Source organism: Rattus norvegicus, chromosome 13 (assembly GCF_036323735.1).
Source record: "Rattus norvegicus strain BN/NHsdMcwi chromosome 13, GRCr8, whole genome shotgun sequence".
Lineage (NCBI taxonomy): Eukaryota > Metazoa > Chordata > Mammalia > Rodentia > Muridae > Rattus > Rattus norvegicus.
The window spans coordinates 59,282,639-59,296,439 of record NC_086031.1 but is presented as its reverse complement, the minus strand read 5'-3'; the positions used below and the strand labels follow the sequence as shown (position 1 = coordinate 59,296,439).

At 39.0% G+C, this 13,801-nt stretch overlaps 1 long non-coding RNA gene across 1 annotated transcript in view; it reads right to left on the bottom strand.

Moving 5' to 3' along the window:
* Positions 1-13,801, bottom strand: part of LOC108352547 (uncharacterized) — a 209,642-nt gene that overhangs the window by 127,939 nt on the left and 67,902 nt on the right. The window lies entirely within an intron of this gene.

Sequence of the window (13,801 nt, the reverse complement as noted above, 5' to 3'; positions counted from 1 at the left end):
TTATCCAATCCCTCAGCATTGGATGTTTAAGCAGTGGTGAGCAACCAATGGGTGCTGAAAACCTAACTCAAGTCCTCTGCAAGACCAACCAGTTCTCTTGAACACTAGGTTTTCTCCAGCCTGTCATGTGGGTTTATCTTTATTTATTTATTTTTATTTATTTTTTTATTCCCGTGAGTCCACTTTTTGTGCTAGACATGGGTATTAAGGTCAAACAGTGGAACATGGGCATTCTATCAGGGACCATATCTGAAGACAACTGACATATCTTCTTTCTGCCTCTATTGGTTTCCAAATAGGTCCTCAAGTAAATAGCGTGACTCAGGCCCCTTCTACAAACATGATGGATTTGCTTGGCATGGTCGTATGTCCGTATTGTGGTTGCAATCAGTGTTTCTGGGATTTCGTGTGTGTCATATCATATCCAATACTCACTATTTCCAGGAAGATCTCCACTACTTTTATTTAATACAGTATATTTATCCATGCTTTCATGATAACCCTGAGCCTGACAGTGGGATATGAAAAGTACTCTATTTAGGGCTGAGCATTCCATCATCTCATAGTCTTTGACCAATTATGAGTACTAATAAATCCTTCTGAAAAGAAGCTTCTTTTATGAAGGTTGAAAAATGCACTACTCTATAGGTATAAAACTAAACTGTGCCCCTCACTGGAAAAAGCACATGGGAGAATGGGCCATGCACACCTCTTCTGGTCAGCACTATAGTTTCTGGGAGGAGCGTCACATCCAATAGAGTAATATCAACTATTCTCTCTCTCTCTCTCTCTCTCTCTCTCTCTCTCTCTCTCTCTCTCTCTCTCTCATAAAATATTTGGTTTCTAAATGGTCTTCAAGAATCCTTTATGTTAGCTATTCCTCCTCCCACAACTATTTTACTCTTTCAGCCTGGTTTGAAATTAAAAAAAATAGTTTAAACTCTCACAAAAATTGCTAAAATTAATGCTTTCAAAAGTTTAAAGTTGCTGAAAATATTAGTACATTAAAAAAAATCAGAATGTGCTTGCTGTGATAGCCAGTAATTGGCAGGCTAAGCTGCAAAGATCATGAGTTTAAGCCAGTTTGGCTCGCACATTAATATCCCTATTTCTGTTACAAGAACATCAAATCATTGACCTTTTTTAGGCAAATTAAAAATAATAAATAACTATCATATTCTTCATTTGTTACAAGATGAATAATTTTTGTTAGTTTCAAAAGCTCCTTGTATCACTACATTAATGTTAAACTATACTTATTTCCAGGTAGTTACTGACAAAAGAATGACTTGTAATTATAATTTTGCAAATGTATTAAAAACCCAACTTCTGCAGGAAAACAAAGATTCATCAAAGGTTCCTGATGTCACTGAACATCACTATTTCTTTTCTGTGTTTCTAACTTTCAATTTACTGACAAGTTATTTTGGTTTGGATATGAAATACCCACTGAAAGCTTATGTTGAAGACATAAGCCTTTTAAAGATTATCTGATCATAGTTTCCTAATCTCATCAATGTATTTGGATGTCAATGAATACATAGCATAATGAGCTATTGAGAGTTGTCATACACATAAGGAGGTTCAGACTAATTGGATGAAGTAGGTTATTGGAGAACATTCGCTCAAGGAATATATTTCTCCTAAGCCTCTTCCTTTCTTTCTATCTATGTCATGCTGAAATCAGCGTATTTCTCTACCATCTGTTTCTCCCATACTTTTCTGTCTACCATGTAGCCCAGCAACAGCCTGGAAAAAGTTATGGTATATGGAACACCTTCAGGCAATGAGCCAAAATAAACCCTTTCTATTTTGAATTGTATTTTTTGGCTGTCATGAAGATGCACTGATGACTAATAGTCATTTCTTTTTCATTTGTGAAATACATGGGAAACACACACTATATGCCAAGAAGTCACTTGATGTTGGCTCTGTGTCCTGATAAAGTTAGATACATTTTTCATAAAATATTGAAACTGTATCATATATGAAGTTATGAACAAGAAAATATTATGGGACACTTTGAAGGAAAAGAGTAAAAATGTCAAAATAGTGAAGATCAAGACCTAATTATAGGTCAAATAGAGTTAATAAAAGTGATTAATAATCTGAACAGAATGATTAGAAAACAGCCAGGGAAACTTGTGGGACACAATATTCTAGAAAGGAACAGATGATGTTTGAGGAATGAAGGTGGTGAATATCTTAGGATAGTTTTTAATGTTAACATAGATTATAATGAGTAAGTAAGACAAATCCACAGCACAAAACTTACAACGTAATCAGGAACAGACAATGCTAGGAAAAATGATTTTAATTTTAGAAAATAAGGAGTAAAATACTGGCTTTCAATGGTGGAAAAACATGGTCTGACATTTGTAGACTTTGGATAAACTCTTTCTACTTTATTATGTAAAAATAATGCTTCACAATAATGATGTGGAGAGATGAGGTTAGTGAGACTTTAAGTGATACAATAGGTTTGAACCATAGTTATGACATTACAGTATACATATTATAGCATTACTTCCTCATCTGCAAAACAAACAACTTCATTTTCACCTGTTCTTTTCTCACATACTTTTCTGTAATGAATCTTTGTTACTAATAGTGTTGTAATGTTTGCCTTTGTGCCATAATTCTACTAGAAATATTTCTGAAGGATAATATTCATTCACTATGTTTTTGAAATTCTACCACTATTGGCCTTTTGTATGAAGTTCTACATTATGAATGTTTTCTCATCTTTCTGATATACCTGTATTTCTGCTGTTTCCAAAAGGTAATAATAAGTCATCATAAAATGTATATGGAGAAACAGTTCAATAGTTTATGACATCATGGATTCTTTTCATTCAATGTTATTACTTATGAAACCTCAACAATATGATTGACTAAGCTATATCTGAACAGGGACAACACTAATGCACATGTTAATGCGGAAGAATAATTCTCACAGTGCCTAATCCTAAACAAGGAACTTCAGGCACCTAAAGAATTCGGAAAGTGGGAGAACAAGTCTTCCACAAAAATCATGAGCCCTTTGCCTCATTGTCAAGAATATGATATCATGAATTTATCTCTCTGTGTGTATGTATGTTATTGAGATATACAGATATAGATATATAAATGTAGATGGTATAGATGTATAGGTCTATATATGCACATACATATGTATATATACATATATAGATTAGATATGTAAAGATAATAATATATATGGATAGATATATAGCAGATCTGTAGGTATAGAGATACATAGAAAATAGAATTATGTAATATATATAAAAAGATATGTATACATGTTTATAAAGTAATAATCATTGATGATACTTTATGATATTAGGGACCTATTGTATAAATAATATTGAGGGTAAACCAACTTTCTACCTTGATATTAATTTGCAGTAGTTAGCACCTTGGCTTACAAATCACCAATAAACTTACCAGTGTTTATTTTGTTGTTTTACAGTTTTGATTATAACTGAGATTTCAGAAACTTTATATATCTAAATTTCAGAGAAATTGAATCACGATTGTTAAAAGACTACTTAATTAAGAGTTTGATATAAGTTCCACTATTGTTAGCTAAACTAGTTATAAAGTCTACTTTAAAATTCTAATGTGCTTTCATGTCTTACTGATAAAAAATGAAAATATACTGAATTTAAGTATACACTTTTATGTCAAGGAAATTTATTAATACACATGAATATATCTTACCACGAACTAATAAATAAAATAAGTGACTTCACATATGAAAAAAGAAGAGGAATGATTTTAGTACAAGAATTAGTTACTACACTATTATCCATATCTTGACAGAGCTTTAACCAATGTCCAAATGCTAGTAATATTGGAAATCTCTCTCTAGAAAATGATTTTAGGATTTATTTCTGGATCTGGAACTGTTTACAAGTTAATATTGTCTATAAATATTATAAATGTCCAATATGAAATTATAATCCAGGTAATTTTAATATAGTCAAGTGAATGGTGTCCTGGGAAGCAAATGAGTAATGCATTATGTCTTTAAGTAGAGTCTCTTCCCCAACCTCTACCATGAGACCCCTGCAATGTCTCACTGGGTTTGAAAATAAAACCATATTTTTTATCATTCAAATGTTACCTCCCCAAATGTTTCATGCTGTCTTAAATGGACATGTGAACTAAATAATATAAGAGTGGGGGGGATAACACTTGTTTTAAGAAAGTGACCTCATCCCAGCTCATTTTTATTTCAATAAATTGCATCTTTGAGCAGGTACCAATAGTTAATGTGAGCATATTTCACTCCTGAATGAAAATAAGAATACAAAAGAGATTTTTGAAAGCACTATCTATCTGTCTTGAAGCAATTAATCTTCAAGGGAAGTTATTAACATAAATCTCTTTAGCTGCATTCACCAGAGTACAGGGAGCGAGGAACACACAATCATTATCTAACATTTAAGTTCTCCATATCAAAACTAAGAAATAAACAAAACCACAAAGGCAATTAAAGTGTAGGCCTTGTTTAACAATTTCCTTTTATAATTAACTTTATATGGAATTACTCTTTCTAACTGACATGCAGAGTACATTATTAATCTTGAAGAACATGAAGAGTATATGAGCTTAGCAAGGGGGCATTTTGTTTTACTTTCGTCAAAAGGAACATCAATCAGACATGAAATCATTAGCCTTAAGACTAACATTTTTCTTGGATCCCATTTAACAGCCAGGGGACATGAACTTGTTTTGGTTAAATATTAATTCTGTCACCTTTTATAGACTTTTAGATAAATCAATCATCTAGACATAACTACCTGAATAAAATTAATATTTCATTAAGTAAAATGTAGAGGGTTTAAATGGACACAAAATCTATTTGGACACATATTGCTATAGTCATAGTTATTTCTTTTACTTAATCATTAATGTGTACTCTCTTCTTATATTTTCCATAATTTAATTTTTATTCATATTACATCCCAATTACATCACCATTCCCTCCTCTCCTCCGAGTCCCACTTTTGCAAATCCTTCCTCCCTGCATTACTCTCCTTGGGTACCACTCCACATCCACTATGGCATATCTAGTCCTAGGGGAGTTAAGCACCTCCCTATCATTGAGGCCCAACAAGGAGGTCCAGGATGGAACAGGATCCAATGGCAGGCCACAGAGTTAGAGCCAGCCTCTGCTTCAGTTGCTAAGGGAAAAATATGAAGCTCAAGCTGCACATGTGCTACAAATATGGGGAGCTAGGTCCAGCCCCTGCATACGTTTTGGTTGGTGGTTCAGTCTCTGTGAGCCCCCATTATCCCAGATTAGTTGATTCTCTAGGTCTACTTGTGGTGTACTTGACTCCTCCTGCTCACTTAATTCTATCCCATCTCTTCCATAAGACTACCCTGATATTTGGTCATAGGTCTCTGCATCTGTTTCCATCTGCTTCTGGATAAAGTCTCTCCGGAGACAGTTATACCAGGTTCCTATCTGTAAGCATAGCAGAATATCATTAATAGTGTCAGGGGTTAGCTGTCTTCCATTGGCTCAAGTTGGGCCAGTATTTGTTCAGAGTTCCCCCAGTCTCTGCTCCATCGTTATTCTTGAGCATCATGTCGGCAAGGCAAATTTTGGGTTGAAGGCTTTGTGAGTGGGTTAATATTCCCCTCCCTCCACTGGAAGTCCTGCCTGGCTACAGGAAGTGGTCACTTCAATCTCTGTATCCCACTTTTGTAGGATCACCCCTATACACTCCCCACAGTTAATGAAAAAGGTGCATGTCAGACGAGGGAAGTATTATCTTTGAATTTTTAAAAGTAGGTCCCAGATTTTTAAGTTTAGACATTGTCCCAATAAGAGTGCATTAAGAAACAATCCCCAAGTGCAAAGTTGTCCAAGCAAAATGGAAGTATGCACGTTAGTCCCCCTATGCACATGCTTTTGTTGAGTAAGTATCTTTTCTATAGCTAATATTTCAGGTACTGTCTGATATGGTCATTAAACACTGTGTTTCATTGTTAATTAAGTAATTATTTTTAATTACTATGTAATCACACATGAGGCCTTTGTCTGTTCTACAATTAAGGCCTTAAAATTAGAATTATAAGTGACAATAAAAAATAGTTCTTTTTTCAGCCTTGTTGGGAAATGGAATTGAAACTTCTAAAATTAAACCCATAGCATAGATCTTCTATCACTGACAGAAAGAAACTCTTATTTAATGATACAATGGCTATAAGATATGTGATAGTATCTAACATCTACATTTCATCAGATTCAAAAATTTCCTTCCTATTTTCTTCTATTTTGTTGAAAACATGATTTGGAGTGAGGTGTGGTACATGCCTGTAATCTTAATATTCCAGGTAAAATTCTTGAAACTGAACCAGTTGAATTAGATAACTTAGTAGGCTGTCCAAGGACACATACTTAGTAAGTTGTAGAATAAACAGATCTTGATAGACAGAGACTGTGTAACAAAAATCAAAAAAAGATAACACACACACAGAGAAACACACACTCCTCCCTTTATATATATTTATTTATATTTATACTTATGCTTATGTTTGTATTTGTGTTTATGAGAGACAGTGTCTGAACTGAAAAATGTGGGGTCAACTTTGAAAACTCAAAGGTAGTTCCTGGTTGCTGCCGCTGCAGAGAGCCCGTGGGGAGCACCCCACGAGCGAACCTGAGCCTCGGGACCACAGGTAAGACCAAATTTTCTGCTGCAAGAAAGCTGCCTGGTGAGCTTGGGACACAGGAAAGCAGAATTTCTCTAGGACCGGGCACGTTCTGTGTTTACCGGAAGTCCCACACCCGCGGATCCCGGCCCACAGCAGCTCTCTGCTCCCAGACCCGGTGAGAGAGAGACCCAACCGCCTGGTCAGGTGGGCACTCCTGAGGCTGCAGAGCGGAAGAGACCACCAACTCTGCTCACCCCTGCCCACATCCCTGGCCCAAGAGGAAACTGTATAAGGCCTCTGGGCTCCCGTGGGGGAGGGCCCAGGAGCGGCAGGACCCCTGTCCCTGAGACACCTCCGGAACCTGAAAGAAACAGACCGGATAAACAGTTCTCTGCACCCAAATCCCGTGGGAGGGAGAGCTAAACCTTCAGAGAGGCAGACAAGCCTGGGAAACCAGAAGTGACTGCTCCCTGCACACACATCTCGGACGCCAGAGGAAAAAGCCAAAGACCATCTGGAACCCTGGTGCACTGAAGCTCCCGGAAGGGGCGGCACAGGTCTTCCTGGTTGCTGCCGCTGCAGAGAGCCCGTGGGGAGCACCCCACGAGCGAACCTGAGCCTCGGGACCACAGGTAAGACCAAATTTTCTGCTGCAAGAAAGCTGCCTGGTGAGCTTGGGACACAGGAAAGCAGAATTTCTCTAGGACCGGGCACGTTCTGTGTTTACCGGAAGTCCCACACCCATGGATCCCGGCCCGCAGCAGCTCTCTGCTCCCAGACCCGGTGAGAGAGAGACCCAACCGCCTGGTCAGGTGGGCACTCCTGAGGCTGCAGAGCGGAAGAGACCACCAACTCTGCTCACCCCTGCCCACATCCCTGGCCCAAGAGGAAACTGTATAAGGCCTCTGGGCTCCCGTGGGGGAGGGCCCAGGAGCGGCAGGACCCCTGTCCCTGAGACACCTCCGGAACCTGAAAGAAACAGACCGGATAAACAGTTCTCTGCACCCAAATCCCGTGGGAGGGAGAGCTAAACCTTCAGAGAGGCAGACAAGCCTGGGAAACCAGAAGTGACTGCCACCTGCACACACATCTCGGACGCCAGAGGAAAAAGCCAAAGACCATCTGGAACCCTGGTGCACTGAAGCTCCCGGAAGGGGCGGCACAGGTCTTCCTGGTTGCTGCCGCTGCAGAGAGCCCGTGGGCAGCACCCCACGAGCGAACCTGAGCCTCGGGACCACAGGTAAGACCAAATTTTCTGCTGCAAGAAAGCTGCCTGGTGAACTCAAGACACAGGCCCACAGGAACAGCTGAAGACCTGTAGAGAGGAAAAACTACACGCCAGAAAGCAGAACACTCTGTCCCCATAACTGACTGAAAGAGAGGAAAACAGGTCTACAGCACTCCTGACACACAGGCTTATAGGACAGTCTAGCCACTGTCAGAAATAGCAGAACAAAGTAACACTAGAGATAATCTGATGGCGAGAGGCAAGCGCAGGAACCCAAGCAACAGAAACCAAGACTACATGCCATCATCGGAGCCCAATTCTCCCACCAAAACAAACATGGAATATCCAAACACACCAGAAAAGCAAGATCTAGTTACAAAATCATATTTGATCATGATGCTGGAGGACTTCAAGAAAGACATGAACACACTTAGGGAAGCACAGGAAAACATTAATAAACAAGTAAAAGCCTACAGAGAGGAATCGCAAAAATCCCTGAAAGAATTCCAGGAAAACACAATCAAACAGTTGAAGGAATTAAAAATGGAAATAGAAGCAATCAAGAAAGAACACATGGAAACAACCCTGGATATAGAAAACCAAAAGAAGAGACAAGGAGCTGTAGATACAAGCCTCACCAACAGAATTCAAGAGATGGAAGAGAGAATCTCAGGAGCAGAAGATTCCATAGAAATCATTGACTCAACTGTCAAAGATAATGTAAAGCGGAAAAAGCTACTGGTCCAAAACATACAGGAAATCCAGGACTCAATGAGAAGATCAAACCTAAGGATAATAGGTATAGAAGAGAGTGAAGACTCCCAGCTCAAAGGACCAGTAAATATCTTCAACAAAATCATAGAAGAAAACTTCCCTAACCTAAAAAAAGAGATACCCATAGACATACAAGAAGCCTACAGAACTCCAAATAGATTGGACCAGAAAAGAAACACCTCCCGTCACATAATTGTCAAAACACCAAACGCACAAAATAAAGAAAGAATATTAAAAGCAGTAAGGGAAAAAGGTCAAGTAACATATAAAGGGAGACCTATCAGAATCACACCAGACTTCTCGCCAGAAACTATGAAGGCCAGAAGATCCTGGACTGATGTCATACAGACCCTAAGAGAACACAAATGCCAGCCCAGGTTACTGTATCCAGTAAAACTCTCAATTAACATTGATGGAGAAACCAAGATATTCCATGACAAAACCAAATTTACACAATATCTTTCTACAAATCCAGCACTACAAAGGATAATAAATGGTAAAGCCCAACATAAGGAGGCAAGCTATACCCTAGAAGAAGCAAGAAACTAATCGTCTTGACAACAAAACAAAGAGAATGAAAGCACACAAACATAACCTCACATCCAAATATGAATATAAAGGGAAACAATAATCACTATTCCTTAATATCTCTCAATATCAATGGCCTCAACTCCCCAATAAAAAGACATAGATTAACAAACTGGATACGCAATGAGGACCCTGCATTCTGCTGCCTACAGGAAACACACCTCAGAGACAAAGACAGACACTACCTCAGAGTGAAAGGCTGGAAAACAACTTTCCAAGCAAATGGTCAGAAGAAGCAAGCTGGAGTAGCCATTCTAATATCAAATAAAATCAATTTCCAACTAAAAGTCATCAAAAAAGATAAGGAAGGACACTTCATATTCATCAAAGGAAAAATCCACCAAGATGAACTCTCAATCCTAAATATCTATGCCCCAAATACAAGGGCACCTACATACGTAAAAGAAACCTTACTAAAGCTCAAAACACACATTGCACCTCACACAATAATAGTGGGAGACTTCAACACCCCACTCTCATCAATGGACAGATCATGGAAACAGAAATTAAACAGTGATGTCGACAGACTAAGAGAAGTCATGAGCCAAATGGACTTAACGGATATTTATAGAACATTCTATCCTAAAGCAAAAGGATATACCTTCTTCTCAGCTCCTCATGGTACTTTCTCCAAAATTGACCATATAATTGGTCAAAAAACGGGCCTCAACAGGTACAGAAAGATAGAGATAATCCCATGCATGCTATCGGACCACCACGGCCTAAAACTGGTCTTCAATAACAATAAGGGAAGAATGCCCACATATACGTGGAAATTGAACAATGCTCTACTCAATGATAACCTGGTCAAGGAAGAAATAAAGAAAGAAATTAAAAACTTTTTAGAATTTAATGAAAATGAAGATACAACATACCCAAACTTATGGGACACAATGAAAGCTGTGCTAAGAGGAAAACTCATAGCGCTGAGTGCCTGCAGAAAGACACATGAAAGAGCATATGTCAGCAGCTTGACAGCACACCTAAAAGCTCTAGAACAAAAAGAAGCAAATACACCCAGGAGGAGTAGAAGGCAGGAAATAATCAAACTCAGAGCTGAAATCAACCAAGTAGAAACAAAAAGGACCATAGAAAGAATCAACAGAACCAAAAGTTGGTTCTTTGAGAAAATCAACAAGATAGATAAACCCTTAGCCAGACTAACGAGAGGACACAGAGAGTGCGTCCAAATTAACAAAATTAGAAATGAAAAGGGAGACATAACTACAGATTCAGAGGAAATTCAAAAAATCATCAGATCTTACTATAAAAACCTATATTCAACAAAATTTGAAAATCTTCAGGAAATGGACAATTTCCTAGACAGATACCAGGTATCGAAGTTAAATCAGGAACAGATAAACCAGTTAAACAACCCCATAACTCCTAAGGAAATAGAAGCAGTCATTAAAGGTCTTCCAACCAAAAAGAGCCCAGGTCCAGACGGGTTTAGTGCAGAATTCTATCAAACCTTCATAGAAGACCTCATACCAATATTATCCAAACTATTCCACAAAATTGAAACAGATGGAGCACTACCGAATTCCTTCTACGAAGCCACAATTACTCTTATACCTAAACCACACAAAGACACAACAAAGAAAGAGAACTTCAGACCAATTTCCCTTATGAATATCGACGCAAAAATACTCAATAAAATTCTGGCAAACCGAATTCAAGAGCACATCAAAACAATCATCCACCATGATCAAGTAGGCTTCATCCCAGGCATGCAGGGATGGTTTAATATACGGAAAACCATCAACGTGATCCATCATATAAACAAACTGAAAGAACAAAACCACATGATCATTTCATTAGACGCTGAGAAAGCATTTGACAAAATTCAACACCCCTTCATGATAAAAGTCCTGGAAAGAATAGGAATTCAAGGCCCATACCTAAACATAGTAGAAGCCATATACAGCAAACCAGTTGCTAACATTAAACTAAATGGAGAGAAACTCGAAGCAATCCCACTAAAATCAGGGACTAGACAAGGCTGCCCACTCTCTCCCTACTTATTCAATATAGTTCTTGAAGTTCTAGCCAGAGCAATCAGACAACAAAAGGAGATCAAGGGGATACAGATCGGAAAAGAAGAGGTCAAAATATCACTATTTGCAGATGACATGATAGTATATTTAAGTGATCCCAAAAGTTCCACCAGAGAACTACTAAAGCTGATAAACAACTTCAGCAAAGTGGCTGGGTATAAAATTAACTCAAATAAATCAGTTGCCTTCCTCTATACAAAAGAGAAACAAGCCGAGAAAGAAATTAGGGAAACGACACCCTTCATAATAGACCCAAATAATATAAAGTACCTCGGTGTGAATTTAACCAAGCAAGTAAAAGATCTGTACAATAAGAACTTCAAGACACTGAGGAAAGAAATTGAAGAAGACCTCAGAAGATGGAAAGATCTCCCATGCTCATGGATTGGCAGGATTAATATAGTAAAAATGGCCATTTTACCAAAAGCAATCTACAGATTCAATGCAATCCCCATCAAAATACCAATCCAATTCTTCAAAGAGTTAGACAGAACAATTTGCAAATTCATCTGGAATAACAAAAAACCCAGGATAGCTAAAGCTATCCTCAACAATAAAAGGACTTCAGGGGGAATCACTATCCCTGAACTCAAGCAGTATTACAGAGCAATAGTGATAAAAACTGCATGGTATTGGTACAGAGACAGACAGATAGACCAATGGAATAGAATTGAAGACCCAGAAATGAACCCACACACCTATGGTCACTTGATTTTTGACAAAGGAGCCAAAACCATCCAATGGAAAAAAGATAGCATTTTCAGCAAATGGTGCTGGTTCAACTGGAGGGCAACATGTAGAAGAATGCAGATCGATCCATGCTTATCACCCTGTACAAAGCTTAAGTCCAAGTGGATCAAGGACCTCCACATCAAACCAGACACACTCAAACTAATAGAAGAAAAACTAGGGAAGCATCTGGAACACATGGTCACTGGAAAAAATTTCCTGAACAAAACACCAATGGCTTATGCTCTAAGATCAAGAATCGACAAATGGGATCTCATAAAACTGCAAAGCTTCTGTAAGGCAAAGGACACAGTGGTTAGGACAAAACGGCAACCAACAAATTGGGAAAAGATCTTTACCAATTCTACAACAGATAGAGGCCTTATATCCAAAATATACAAAGAACTCAAGAAGTTAGACCGCAGGGAAACAAATAACCCTATTAAAAAATGGGGTTCAGAGCTAAACAAAGAATTCACAGCTGAGGAATGCCGAATGGCTGAGAAACACCTAAAGAAATGTTCAACATCTTTAGTCATAAGGGAAATGCAAATCAAAACAACCCTGAGATTTCACCTCACACCAGTGAGAATGGCTAAGATCAAAAACTCAGGTGACAGCAGATGCTGGCGAGGATGTGGAGAAAGAGGAACACTCCTCCATTGTTGGTGGGATTGCAGACTGGTAAAACGATTCTGGAAATCAGTCTGGAGGTTCCTCAGAAAATTGGACATTGAACTGCCTGAGGATCCAGCTATACCTCTCTTGGGCATATACCCAAAAGATGCCTCAACATATAAAAGAGACACGTGCTCCACTATGTTCATCGCAGCCTTATTTATAATAGCCAGAAGCTGGAAAGAACCCAGATGCCCTTCAACAGAGGAATGGATACAGAAAATGTGGTACATCTACACAATGGAATATTACTCAGCTATCATAAACAACGAGTCTATGAAATTCGTAGGCAAATGGTTGGAACTGGAAAATATCATCCTGAGTGAGCTAACCCAATCACAGAAAGACATACATGGTATGCACTCATTGATAAGTGGCTATTAGCCCAAATGCTTGAATTACCCTAGATCCCTAGAACAAACGAAACTCAAGACGGATGATCAAAATGTGAATGCTTCACTCCTTCTTTAAATGAGGAAAAAGAATACCCTTGGCTGGGAAGGGAGAGGCAAAGATTAAAACAGAGACTGAAGGAACACCCATTCAGAGCCTGCCCCACAGGTGGCCCATACATATACAGCCACCCAATTGGACAAGATGGATGAAGCAAAGAAGTGCAGACCGACAGGAGCCGGATGTAGATCGCTCCTGAGAGACACAGCCAGAATACAGCAAATACAGAGGCGAATGCCAGCAGCAAACCACTGAGCTGAGAATAGGTCCCCCGTTGAAGGAATCAGAGAAAGAACTGGAAGAGCTTGAAGGGGCTCGAGACCCCAAAAGTACAACAATGTCAAGCAACCAGAGCTTCCAGGGACTAAGCCACTACCTAAAGACTATATATGGACTGACCCTGGACTCTGACCCCATAGGTAGCAATGAATATCCTAGTAAGAGCACCAGTGCAAGGGGAAGCCCTGGGTCCTGCTAAGACTGAACCCCCAGTGAACTAGACTATTGGGGGAGGGCGGCAATGGGGGGAGGGTTGGGAGGGGAACACCCATAAGGAAGGGGAGGGGGGAGGGGGATTTTGCCCGGAAACCGGGAAAGGGAATAACACTTGAAATGTATA